At 42.0% G+C, this 12,991-nt stretch overlaps 1 protein-coding gene and 1 long non-coding RNA gene across 2 annotated transcripts in view; one reads left to right on the forward strand and one right to left on the reverse strand.

The window, feature by feature from the left end:
* LOC117535971 (high-affinity choline transporter 1-like) overlaps positions 1-12,991 on the forward strand; it is a 48,767-nt gene that overhangs the window by 23,808 nt on the left and 11,968 nt on the right. The gene's annotated exons all lie outside the window — the stretch shown is intronic.
* On the reverse strand, positions 37-2,582 carry LOC117535972. The gene is made up of 4 exons (XR_004567483.1): positions 2,203-2,582; positions 1,882-2,038; positions 1,632-1,712; positions 37-773 (listed from the first exon to the last, which is right to left on the reverse strand). It is a non-coding gene; the product is annotated as an uncharacterized LOC117535972 (long non-coding RNA).

Consider the following 12,991-nt stretch of genomic DNA (forward strand, 5'->3'; position numbering starts at 1 on the left):
TTATCTCCAAACACACCGTGTATATATATATATATATATATATATATAAAAATGCATTTATTGATAATTTGAACAGCTTTGGCAAATCGCCAACATTCCATTTCCACTATAAAAGAACAATGCATTTTAGCACAATACAAATTCAATATATTTAACTCTTAAATAAATAAAAACACCTTAAAAACAGTGCTAGGGCCTTGAGAAATATCTGTGTGTATTTTAACCATCACTTATGAGTGAACACAATTTTCAGGAACAGTTCTGCGTATTAATTTAACACATGGACCATAAAGACCCAATACATATAAAAGTATAAAACAACATCTACGAACAGTCCTTCAACTTGAAGCTGAACAGTAACAAATCTGTCAATGCACACAACAGAACACAGATGTAAAGCAGCAGGATGTAAACAGAGGAGAACAGTGTGTGTGTGTGTGTGATTGTTAAAGTGCAACTTTGTTGGTTGGATTAAACTGCCAAAAGCTTTTTCAGGCTCAACACCCTGGGCTTCAAGTTCCCCTCATCAACACTTTCTGGGTGAAGTCGAAAGTGTTGGCCAAGTCTTTTGGGTAGCTCAGATGCAGGGCAAAGGTCAGTGCAAAAAGCAGGATGAATGAGTCAGCCAGTGTGGGGAGTTCCATAACTCCGTTACCCTCAATGACAACAGCGATCCTCTCTGGGCAGAAGAGCGTGGTGTCTGTTGACCTGGCACTGATCATGAGAAGTCCGACCGCGATGCCCTCTGTGTCTGGATCATCAGAATGCTCCACCTGATGACAAGAACAGATAAACGTTACCCAAATTGCCTTGCCTCTCTCAGAAATGTGTTTTCGGAAAAATACATCAGTGACAAATAACCGTATGTTTTGTGCCTAATGTGGGTTTAAGGAAACGCCTATTAGCATTGCACAACATAATGTTACAGCACCAGAAATGTCAGCCTCCAAAATAACCAATCAGTTGACATAAATGCTTTCAACAAAAAAACATGTATAACCTTCATAAGGGTAGGATTTATTTTATCACTGTATTAGACTGTTACTATTAGCTAGTTGTACCTAATAAACTGGCAACTGAATATATATTTACAGTATAATCTCTCCCTACTACACATACACAAATATATGGGGAACACTAGAGATTATTTTGTATTGAACACTGGTGCTGCAGGAAAGAAAGCCCTCTCTTGATTGTGTATTTTATTAAATCACCTGAGCCCATTTTACACACGCTTAATTTCAAATAAATCCTTAAGTAGAAATCACATTCAACACTTCTGAAGCGTTGAAGTAAAGGGAGATTATGTTCAACATGTCCATTGTGTACCTTACAATAATTACAATTCTTATGGCAATATTCAAATCTTGGAACTAGAACCTGAATGGGATGTGAGCAACACAAGAGATAATGTTTGATTAACAACACCTGAGTGGCAGAATCAAGCTTTGATGACACCAGGACAGTTCATACTTTTTCAAACTAAATCTATCATTTATTATAATTTTTTCACTATAAAAATTCAAATAATTGTCTACCTGCGATAGAGCTCCTGAAACAATGTAACAAGATAAACTATATTTGTTGATGATCTGTCACATACATTGAAAACAGTTATTATGCTGACTTACATGCCACAGCCTCAGAAACGTGGAGTCATCTTCATGCAGATATGCAGGCAGAGCACGGAGGACATGGACGTCAACTTGCTCCTTGAGTGTGAGAACATATCTTTGTTTTACTTTGGATGCTAAACAGTATAGCCACACAACAATTGATTTCACAAGAAAGGGCTCTTCCATGACTGAAGAGATTAACATTTTGACAAAGATAATCCACTCTAGTATGAGAATAAAACACCAAGAGGCATAACCGACTCACCTGGAGGTCATAGGAGGCGAATAGCTGATCCAGAAGTTCAGTTTCCTTTCCTTGCTTGCCGCCTTCTTCCTGAACAGGCTCTGAAGATGGAGGACATGTCTATCCAACTCCGCATAGAAGTGGTTCTTCAGGTTGAGGTTCGTTATCCTGTGAAACTCTGCCAAAATATAAAATGACTATTTAATTCACAGTACAATGTATATGTGGACTGAAGGCAGCAGAGATAAACAGAAACATAACATGCTAAATCTGAGTAAACATGTCAAAGTGTCAAAGGGACACAAAATAATTATATAGTTGTAATAAATAAAATATTTTCACCTGTGACTCCATTTTCAAGGCAGGCCAGCGTTCCAGGATCTCTCCAACAGGTAGCTCATCATTGATGATCTCATTGCACCGCAGGGCAAAGGTAGTCTGCATTCACTTTTCAATCAAGGGAATAATAATGTTATAATGTTCAAGTAACTCTGCCCTTGTATTAAAGACAGCAGCACAAAGTTTGCATCTCCAAGCCATTGGAAAACGTAACAATATTCACAGGCACCCTACAAACGGCGGCGTACGTTGACGCTTGCCTGCGGGCATGTCTGAAGCTAGACCAACAACCAATCACATGAAAGCTACGCTTTGCTCCCACAATGCAGTTCGGCTAAGCGTGACATCACCCCATTCAAAGTGAATGGGCAGAAGCGTCAACGCACGCCGCCATGTGTAGGGGCCGTAACATCACTCCATTCACTTTGAATGGAGTGACTTCACGCTTTGCCAAACTGCATTGTGACAATCAAATCATATGCCAGTACAAGCTCTAGCCAATCAAACCGCGTGCTTGTGTGTCCGGGGCGGGATATTCATGTAATTGGTTGTTGGTCGAGCTTCAGACAAGCCCGCCGCCGTGTGTGTAGGGGCCGTAAGCATGCCACAGTTGCGCCGCTGCGAGGGTCCACTTGCACCCCCCCCCCCCCCAGCGCATCACAGTTTGAAGATTGAAGAAGCCATATATCTGCCAGTTGCGTCAGTTTCCTTAAAGGAATGGTATGCTCATGACACTCATTTTTAAATAATTATCATCCGATAAAACAGACCAGTCTCTGCCAGTCTTTCTTTTTTTTTTATCCGATGGCATTATCAGTGATTTTAAACTGATTATTTACCGAAATAACATCAACACTGTGGGCGCCGCCATTTTACCGGACGTGACGTAAACCATGCGTTTGGTTTCGAGGACACGTTGATGTTCATGTTATTTACTGTAGTTACTCTCTTCAAATATGCCTCATTGTATCGCGAAACATTGCCACAATTCTGATAGGAACAATCCACGGAATGCTCGGTTCCATCTGTTGCCAAAAGGTAAGCGTAGGAAGTACGTTCGGAGGCAGTGGCTAGCGAAATGTGGCCGGCCCGAACCGAAAGATCCACAGGCGCATGTATGCAGCGAACATTTCAAGTTTCCGGACGACTACTCTGAGAGTATGATAAAACATAACATGGGATTTATTGAACAACCATTACTTAATGGAGATGCAGTACCATCGGTCTTTCTGGTGTCATCGCCGACCAGGACACCAGTTCGGCCAGTTGAGAAATCGCCCTCTGCAAGTGTGAAGCGACGGAGGACCAGAAGTAGTGCTCGGAGTAAGAATAAGGTATGTTATGGCGCATTTCCATTGCAGCGGGTAGCCCCGTTTAAACGTCCTTTATCGTCCAGGCCAGGCCAGTTTTTGGTGGCCTTTCCATATAGCGTAGTACCGGCTAGTGGGTATTTCCCCCCAGTTTTTCCGGCCCCATAAAATCGTGGTTCTAGGGCCAGGGACAACGAGGCTGAGTATGCTAAACTAGAGAGGGAATCGCTAGCAAGGGTGGTACTACATGCATACATATCTAGTAATCAAAATCATTGTATCTACTAAGTAGTACTAAGTAGGCTCGAACCTGTATGGCTGAATTCCCCCATCCAATCTCTTCATATTGCTCAAAACTTCTTCCTCGGCTGACGAGTCCGAACTCAAATACTCCATGTTTTCATGTGTTTACAAAGTGAACGCATGGATGACGTCACGACCATCACGTGACTACTGAAAATGGGCAAAATGGCAGCGGCCTGACGGAATATACAGGTTTTGATAAAAAAGAGCTATAAAATCATTATTTACCGGGGAATATCGCTGATTTCTTCAGGGTATGGTTTAAACATAATGTTTCACTAAATACTGAAGTTTTGATTAATTATCTAATGAGTGGAGCATTCCTTTAAGAGAAAAAACATTAAAGGTTAGCTGGGTTGTAAAGTTTTCACAAAACGAGAAACACTATTTTCGAACCTAAAATGGCGGCAGGCGGCACGCTTTTCTTCTTTTTTGTTACAGCATGCATGTCTGTGCATGTTTTATTAACTTAGAGGCATATAAGTTAATACAACGAGGATTTACGTTCATTTTAATCCACTAACGTTGTACCATAACCGTGCGTTCTGCATGTTTTTAAAAGCAAGCTAACTTGAAACACTAGACTATTCATCTGTTAAATCCGGCAGCCCCCGGTACCGAGGGCTTCTTGTTCACGAAACTTTGTCTCAGGGGCTTCTTAACATTTAAAAACCTATTAATGTGTCATACCCACTTAACGAAACGAAACTCAGCTAACTGAAGATACGAACCATTTTTACCGAAACAAAACACAAGTCTCACTATTAAATTAGTCTAAATTAGCGCACAGAACTCACGGTAGAAATACTTTATTATAGGCTACTTATCGTAACTGCGCATACAAGATATCAGATTAAAGCTGAGATTCCACAGATTCTAGAAGTATTAGTATAATCACTACACGATCATTACCTTTGCTGAGTTACATGTATTTGAAAACGCTGGGGGGTATAAATTACCTTGTAAAATGAATAGTCTAGTGTTTCAAGTTAGCTTGCTTTTACAAACATGCAGAACGCACGGTTATGGTACATATTAGTGGATCAAATTAATCCTCTATGCCTCTAAATTAATAAAACATGCCCAGAAATGCGGTAAAATAAGAAGAAAGAAAACGCGCCGCCTGCCGCCATTTTAGGTTCTACTTTTCCAGAAAACTTTTGCAACACAAACGTTCCACTTTGAGATATAACTTAAAACAATATAAAAAATACTGTCTTACACGTAAGTTAAATCATTTCTCAAGTGAGGGAGATATTAAATGTAGGCTAGCTAACAAGAGCTCAAATCAACCTAACACACCATGCGACACATTACATTACATTGCATTTAGCTGACGCTTTTGTCCAAAGCGACTTACAATAAGTACATTCGACCAGGAAGACACAACCTTGAAGAAAACAGAATCATATAAGTACATCAGGTTTCATAGAGCCAAACATTTCAAGTGCTACTCAACTGGCTTTAGGTAAGCCAGTCCTTTATTAGTATAAAAGTGCTTCGTTAATAGTTCTAACGCTCGAAGTGGAGTCGAAAGAGATGAGTTTTCAGTTTGCGCCGGAAGATGTGCAAGCTATCTGCCGTCCTGATGTCAATGGGGAGCTCATTTCACCATCTTGGAGCCAGGACAGCAAACCCACGTGTTTTTGCCGATGGGAACTTGGGTCCCCCTCGCAGCGAGGGCGCAGCGAGTCGTTTGGCTGATGCAGAGCGTAGTGCACGCGCTGGGGTGTACGGTTTAACCATGTCCTGGATGTAGGAAGGGCCAGATCCATTCGCAGCATGGTAAGCAAGTACCAGTGTCTTGAAGTGGATTCTAGCAGTTACCGGAATCCAGTGAAGGGAGCGGAGGAGCGGAGTGGTGTGGGAAAATTTAGGAAGGTTGAAGACCAGACGAGCCGCTGCATTCTGGATGAGCTGCAGAGGTCGGATGGCACATGCAGGTAGACCAGCCAGGAGGGAGTTGCAGTAGTCTAGGCGTGAGATGACGAGAGCCTGGACCAGAACCTGAGTCGCTTTCTGAGTCAGCTGGGGACGCATCTTCCTGATGTTGTAAAGCGTGTATCTGCAGCAACGGGTTTGTAGCAGCGATGTTTGCAGTGAAGGACAGGTTGTTATCTAGGGTCACACCCAGATTCCTTGCAGTCTGAGTCGGAGAAACAACTGAGGTGCCGATGTTGATTGTTAGGTCAAGAGTGGGACAATCTTTTCCCGGGAGGTAGAGCAGCTCAGTCTTGTCAAGGTTGAGCTTGAGGTGGTGAGCAGACATCTACTGAGAGATGTCAGCTAGACAGGGGCGGATCTACCGGGGTGGCATGGGGTGGCAACTGCCACCCTAAACAATAGCCTTGCCACCCCAGTTGGCATCTTTGTTTTGAAAGAAAAGTTGTGGCTCATCGGACATTTATGAGAGAAAGTCTCTAATGTCCGAGTGCAAGTGAATGCAGCACAATATGCACGTCATGTAACCCCTCCCCCGGTCCTGGCGCGAGAGTGGAAATATGATTGGTGGCGAATTCATTTGAACGGGACGGCGCAAAACGAGAAGCGTTTCGGACCCAACTACTGAAGGAATGAGGTAGTTGCGGTCTACAATGACAGAGAAGAGAATGTCAAGTTTGGCTGTACTCAGCATTGAATCAAAACGCACTACAGCTGTTGATCTTAATAAGTTTGTGAGGCATTTTGCTGAACAAAATAGTAATCGCCGCATTCAGCTGTAATAGACATGCCAACTTGATGCTCTGCTCACGGATGACTCGATGAGAATAACAAACTGTTAAGATGATGACCTTGTATGCGTGTATATATTTTTTTCTTTGAGGGGGTCTGCCCCCAAAAAACAGTTTTAAGTCCTGAGAAAGTAAAATAAGACGGTGTGTAAAACTACACTGCCCAGCCAACAGAAAGTAACCACTTTGATTTAACTAGGCCAGTAGGTAAGGACCTTCCTGGATAATAACTGCAGCGATGTTTTAGCTGAATACACGTTTTTTAACCCTAACTGATGCAGTTAGTCACTTCTTTAATGTTTGTTCTTTCTGATGTAAAGTCAAGGTTGTAACTGTATATCAATAATGATATAATTACTTGTTTTTCAAATTTGAAGGAGGTTGAGCAAGCATCTTGATGAACATTCATCATTAACTCCTCCAAAAAATATAGTTTATTCAATAATAAATGAATATGTGAATCATAACAGTGATTGACAGCTGATAGGAATAATATGATTGTTAATAGTATCATATTCATTCAGACAAACATCGATGAGACAGTTAATTAATGTACTTATTGCAGCAGTCTGCATAGATTTGGTACCCCTGCTGGTCTAAGTGAGACAAACTCATTCAGTTATTGTTCAGTTAAAATTCATTAAATTACGTCTGCTACCTTATATGTAAGGCTTTACTGATGTGCCACAATAATATCACCTATGTGATTGAGTTAAAATATTAATATTGTGGCTTTCCAAGTTAACATTGATTGTAGGGGTGTAACGGTTCACAAACATTTCGGTTCGGTACGTACCTCGTTTTTAGGTCACGGTTCGGTTCGGTACGTTTTCAGTACAGCAGAAAAAATTATCACAAAACATTAAATATTTTTTTTTAATTATTATTAAACTGACTAATGTATTCAAATAAATACAAAATATAGTAAAATAAACATTAAGGTGCAGCATTTCGATGAACTGAAATAATATGTATTTGAACTGTACTAGTACCTAAGCAGCCAGCTTGACATTAGGACTTGCTTTTCATTGTATTTTGTTGTTTAAAGAAAGATGAACTTGTCCACATTGCTTGCTGAAATGGCAGATCTGCTGGCACTAACAATGTCTCCTGCTGTGGAGAACACCCTCTCTAGGGACAGAGGTAGCACAGCCAGGTAGCGCTTTGCTAACATGGCAACATAAGGATATTTGGCGTTTGTAATAGCTTTGGCTTGGTCTGAACTTTCTGCGAGTGGTGGAGGCTTACATGCTAGTGGGAGTTGGGTTTGCACTTCAGTCTTTTTTCTTTTGGTACCGGTGATATTCACATTCGGGTGATGCCTTTTCAAATGAGTGTGATGTATTGCCAGCCGCGTAACCAATGTTAGTTGAACAATGTCGACAAACAGCTTTGGTTCGGTACACCTGTCTTTGTCCGTCATCCTTGTACGTAACTGCGAAACCAAAATGTTCCCAAAACGGAGACTTCAATGATGCTGGAGGATTTTCAGCTCAACTTTATCTGCGTTCGCTATTTCCTCAAATTACTGACTACATTTGAACACATCCCTGTGACCAGCTCTCATAGTATGCCTCTCGTCCAATGAATTGACTTGGTCGCTCTATGATATATACCTGAGATTACTTCCAGAAAGTTGTTCTCAATTGTTTACGTTTAACGCTATATTCGTTCGGTACACACGTGTACCGAACCGAAAGGCCCGTACCGAATAATTTCAGTACGGGTACGTGTACCGTTACACCCCTAATTGATTGATATGATTGCGATTTCAATCAGCATATACTTCTGTCAGGGGATGCCACCCCTCAAAATCTCCTGCCACCCTCTTGCCACCCCATGAATATTTGTCTAGATCCGCCCCTGCAGCTAGACAAGCAGAGATGCGTGCAACGACCTGGGTCTCTGAGCGGGGAAAGGACAGAATTAATTGGGTGTCGTCAGTAGTGCTGGGGGGAAACGATTATTTTGAAAACGATTAATCGGGCGATTATTTGATCGATTAGTCGACTAATCGAACGATTATTTTTCTGTTGTTCAATTCATAAAAAACGTAATGTAAAAAAAACGTAATGTAAAAAAAAATGTTTCACGATACTGTGTCTCAGGGGATCTTAATATTTAAGAACCTATTAATGTGTTATACCAGATTAACGGAAATAATCTCAGCTAACTGACGATACAAACCATGTTTACCAAAACAAAACAAAACACAAGTCTCATAAGAAGCAAACTAAAATGCTATCTAAATGACCCCTGAGCGAAAAATGCTAACGGACATTGGCACAGAACTCAAGATAAAAGTACCCTTATTACTTATCGTAGCTGCACATACAAGATATCCGATTAAAGCTGAGACTCCACAGATTATGTAGGTACATAGTATCATCACTGAGTGATCCGGACTCGCGACAGGGGAAGCAAATACAGTCATCACAACACGTACCTTCACAGAGCTTCTAGGGAGATCGTCTCACCGCCGTAGCTGTCAATCTGATCAAAATACGTGTTCAATGGCAATAAAATGAGAAAAAACGCGGCTGAATCGGTTAATCCATAGGTTTTTAACGTCTATGTATAAACAAATTATTGAATTTATAATCCATAATTCCATTTTATGTAAAAAATCGGAGAGCAAATGCTAGCTGCTAATGCAGGGTCGGCGTCATGGGGGGTCATTCGCGGGCCATGCCCCCCCAAATGAGTCACTGTGCCCCCCCAACGCAGGGTGGGCAAGCCTTGTCACTTTGCCGATTTTTTCTTTTTTTTAATCATATAAGTGAAAACGTTTCCACTAAAGGTTTTTTGTGTGAAATACATCAGAAATAAATAATACAAATATAAAACACAGCCTGAGCTGTGCTCACTGCTGCTCTCTGATTGGTGTGTTGCTTGACCAATGACCACCGACCTTTTTTTGTTATCATTACGTGGCTGAGTGTTTAGATGAAAGCCCGGTGGCGATCTGTTCATCTGTTACACTGATTATACAGTAAAGCCATCAAAAATAATATGATATACAGTACAGTACAAGTAGCCTACTTCTGGGTCTCTGTGTTTCATTCAACCTCTGTGTGTGTGTGTGGCACGAGCGCATTTTGTGAGTGCGCGAGCGGTAACGTGGAATGTTGTGGTTAGCATCTGGTTAGCTAGCTATGCTAACGGATATAAAGGGCTGTTTCTACACCAAGGTGGAGGACAGTCCTCTCCTGTCAGACTGAGAGGATCTTATAACGTCAGCTCAGTGAGGTAAGGACTCTCTCAGTGTTTAGATAGTTCACTTTAGTGTAAGTTATCTCAGTGGGTCTCAAACGGTTTGGTCACCATTTATGTAAGTATTTTCGAGGAATACCTTTATATGATCATTATAGTTATTAAAGAGAGAATAAATGAAAAACGGGTATGAAATACTATAGGAGAGTAACACAAGAATACAGTTTAAAGGGGAGTGATTAGTAAAATATCCATAAAGAAAAAGTAAATCTGTGTACAGTTCTGTTTCATATGGATGCTGAGAGATGTAGGCTATCCATAGATCTCTTCATTTTGCTCTCAAAGTGCACCAGATTGATGCATTTAACTTCAATATTTTAAAAATAATCTTCCCGGGGGAGCATGCCCCCAGACCCTCCTAGAGGAGTTTAGGTCCACCCCCACCTAAAACATGTTCACATGGATAGGATACTAAATACATTTGCACACTTTTTATATGATGGCCTATGTCCATATCAAATCAAATCAAGTTTTATTTATATAGCACATTTTTCAACGATTTTTGGTCGAGCCAAAGTGCTGTATATACAGTATAATACAAAAGTAAACTACAGTAAAGACACTTTACAGCAAATACAACAGCACAGTTTGTGCAGAATATCAGTATGAGAAAACGACACCCTCTGTCCTTATATGTTTCTGTTTTGGTGGTCGTGCCACAACCGTGCATGTATGCACAAGTCATAGGTGCACTATACAATAGCACTACACCCTGCAATGTGTGTGAAAGACAATAGACTTTACAGCATGTTTTTTTTAATTGAAGTTGCGTTGGTGTTTGTGTGTTGGTTGTTGACGGCAGTGTGTGCCCCCCCTTGGTAAATGATTGCCCCCCCATTCGAGTTGTTCTAGAGCCGACCCTGTGCTAATGGTTGCCACCACAGCTAGCTGCTGCTTCCGGTCAAGCAGCAGTCTCAGTGAGATATAAATATATAAATGTATTTGCGTTTTGGACTAACTTTAAAATATTCCCATGCTTTTGAAGACCTAGGGCGAGATGTTTTCGTTTGGGGGCTTCGTGCGCAATCCTGTGAGGAGGAGGTGATAGCCGTTTCAGTCTCCATTGTGTTAGAAGTGCGATTGCGAACTGCTTGTTGCTTTGGGTGACCCACGTGTGTGTGGCGACCATATATACAGTCTATGGTGGCGACGCGTCGATGAGGAAATATGTCGTCGACGATATTTTGAAGTCGACGGCGTCGACGCGTCGCTACAGCACTAGTCGTCAGCGTAGCAGTGGTAAGAAAAACCATGCGGGCTAATGACTGATCCGAGCGAGTTTGTGTACAGGGAGAAGAGGACCTGAGGGACCCCTGTAGTTAATTGACAAGGGTCGGACTCAGACCCTCTCCAAGTCACCCTGTAGGTACGGTCTTTCAGGTATGAGGTGAGGAGGGAAAGAGCAGAGCCTGAAACTCCATGTTTTTGGAGAGTGCGAAGGAGGATCTGATGATTCACCATGTCGAATGCAGCAGACAGGTCCAACAGGATGATGACAGAGGAGAGGGATGCAGTTTTGGCAGTGTGCAGTTCCTCCGTGACAGCAATGAGAGCAGTTTCTGTGGAGTGACCTGTCTTGAAACCAGACTGATGCGGATCCAGAAGGTTGTTCTGATTGAGATAACAGGAGAGTTGTTTAAAGACAGCGCGTTCAAGTGATTTAGACAGGAATGGGAGGAGAGAGACAGGCCTGTAGTTTATAACATCAGACGGGTTGAGAGTGGGTTTCTTTAGGAGAGGGTTTACTCTTGCCTCCTTGAGACTGTTTGGAAAGTGACCAGAAGTTAGAAAAGTGTTGATGAAATCGGTGAGAAACGGTAGAATATCAGGAGCGATAGTCTGAAGGAGGTTTGAAGGGATAGGGTCCAGAGGACAGGTGGTAGGGCGGGCAGAAGTAATGAGGGTAAGAACCTCACTTGGAGAGAGAGGGGAAAAGGAGGTTAGTGTGTTGGTGGACACAAAGTGCATTAGATGCAGAAATTAATAACACATCATTTAAATACTGTGCAAAGGCAAGCCGTAACTCACCAGAGTAGTGCGGCCAAAAAAAAAGGATCACGATTCCGGCACGGTGGGCAAAGTATTCTTAAAAGTCTGAGCGACTTCAACAGAGGCGAGGGGCTAATGGCGGACTCTGGTGAAGGCATGGGCGATAGAACGTCTAGGCACGTCGGGGCGGAGCACATACGTGATGACGTCAGACCAGCGTCAGACAGATTCAGTAAAAATGTTTGAGTACTATTACCAATATGACCCTAAGTGGTTGAACACTGTATACACAATATTAAAAATCAGTTCATAGTCATCAGAAAATTAGCGGTGAATTAACTTTTTTAAATGTTTGAGTTAAAACAACCCATTTTCTTTCAGAAGCTTGTAATGTTCGGTCTTACACAGTGTGCAAGAACACTGGTGATTCTGTGAAATCACTGGCTGATTAGTGGTTTTGCAAAATCACTGTTGTGGTTGTAGTGGTTTTTCAAAATCACTTAGTTACTAGTGATTCAACAAGTTACAGAATTGTATAATTATATAAATATAGGTAAAATATAGGTTACATACCTTGTGTTGTGAGAAATGACAAAAAGATGGTTCCAGAATGATTCAGAAGTGGGAAAATGAATAAAGCAACCTCTGGGTTAAAAATAACCCAGGCAGGTGTTCAACTGCAATTGAAGCCCTAATAACCCCTTTGACCCAGCATGAACAACCCACCAGTGTGTTTACAGTACCCAAATAACCCATAATTATGACCCAGCCAAATCAACCCAGCAATGTGTTTATAGAAATAACCCAGCATTTTTTAGAGTGTATGATGTACAGTAAGCCCGGCAGTGATTCCGGCCGTCGTTTAGTGGTAGTGTTCTCGTAAGTCCGGCGTTGATTCCGGCCGTCGACCTCCGGGTCAGCATCTTATGATGTACAGTAAGCCCGGCAGCGATTCCGGCCGTTGTTTAGTGGTAGTACGTAAGCCCGGCACTGATTCCGGCCATCGGCCGGTCAAGCATCTATGATGTACAGTAAGCCCGGCAGTGATTCCGGCCGTTGTTTAGTGGTAGTGTTCTCGTAAGTCCGGCGCTGATTCCGGCCGTCGACCTTTGGGTCAGCATCTTATGATGTACAGTAAGCCCGGCAGTGATTCCGGCCGATTGTTTAATCCACATGTTAATCTCT

This window comes from Gymnodraco acuticeps, unplaced genomic scaffold (genome assembly GCF_902827175.1).
Source record: "Gymnodraco acuticeps unplaced genomic scaffold, fGymAcu1.1, whole genome shotgun sequence".
NCBI classification, from domain to species: Eukaryota; Metazoa; Chordata; class Actinopteri; order Perciformes; family Bathydraconidae; genus Gymnodraco; species Gymnodraco acuticeps.